Genomic DNA, 1,390 nt, shown 5'->3' with positions numbered 1-1,390 from the left:
TGCAAGAAATCTCAGAAAAACGTCCCAGCATGGGAGGTTTTAAACCAACACAAGAGTTTCGGATTTATTTTTTTCAGATTACAGTTGTAAGCAGGCAGTTCAGCCCTGAGCTGGGGCTGTGCTCCCAGATCACAGACCGTAAGGAGGCAGCTGGATCCTGGTTTCTGTTATTTCAGCACAGGTTTTTCCTGGACTCAGGCACAATGAAGAAGGGAGAATGGTGTATATCAGTGGGAAGTAGGGAACCAGGGGAGAGAGCTGGGAGCACGTGGAGCCCTCTAACCCTCACCTGCACAAAGGGGCTTTGTGCTGGACCTCCCGGACACAGCAGGAGCAGGCAGGAATGTTTGTTGGAGCAGGCAGGAATGTTTGCTAAAGCTGTAAAGAACTCACCATTTCATGTAAAAAAAACCCAAAAACCCCAAAAGGCAATAGATTGTCATTCAATGCTCAACATCCATTGAAATAACAAGAGAAACATGGTTTTGGACAGTTTCTTCTGCTAAAAACATTCCTTGTCTGTCTGCTGTGATAAACTGCCCCGGCACATTCCTCTCTGATTCGGAAATCCATTTCCCTGCACTTGATGTCAGAGCCTGGGATGGGAGGATGGTGGGACAGTGGGTCAGAGGGACTGTGGGACAAAGGGACAGTCCCAGCCCAGCCACAAAAGGTAACTTGGCTTGAGAGCTGCCAGCTCCCCCCACCCCAGCCAGGGCTGTGCACTGCTTGGGCACCCCCAAATCCTCAGTCTTATCCCTCCCCACTGCACTCTCCCTGCACTGCTGCTTTGGGGCAAGAACGCTTGAAAAAACTATCCATTTTTTTCATTATCCTGTCTTTTTTAAGCCCCGGGAGCCATGGCAGGAGCTGTGCCGTCTTATCATAGAGTCCTAGAATGGTTTGGGTTGGAAGGGACCCTAAAGCCCATCCAGCTCCATCCCCTGCCATGGGCAGGGACACCTTCCACCAGCCCAGGTTGCTCCAAGCCCCGTCCAACCTGGCCTTGGACACTTGCAGGGATGGAGCAGCCACAGCTTCTCTGGGAAACCTGTGCCAGGGCCTCCCCACCCTCCCAGCCAGGAATTCCTTCCCAATATCCAATCCATCCCTGCCCGCTGGCAGTGGGAAGCCATTCCCCCTTTTCCTGTCCCTCCATCCCTTGTCCCAAGCCCCTCTCCCTGTTTTCCATCCCGTCCCTGTCGGACACGCGCCCATGTGCGCGCGTTCCCCTGCTGGCCCCGCCCCGCCGCACGCCATTGGCCAGGAAAGTTTTGAGCCGGTGTGGGATTGGCTGAGAGCGGCCCGGGGGCCGCCGCGGGCGCCAATGAAAGGCGGTGCTCGGGCCGCGCGCCCGGCGCGAGCGGCGGGGGAGCCGGAGAGGAGAGCG

Source organism: Pipra filicauda, unplaced genomic scaffold (assembly GCF_003945595.2).
Source record: "Pipra filicauda isolate LSUMZ 115617 unplaced genomic scaffold, ASM394559v2 scaffold139_size1960392_pilon, whole genome shotgun sequence".
NCBI lineage: Eukaryota > Metazoa > Chordata > Aves > Passeriformes > Pipridae > Pipra > Pipra filicauda.
Note: the sequence above shows the minus strand (reverse complement) of the source record.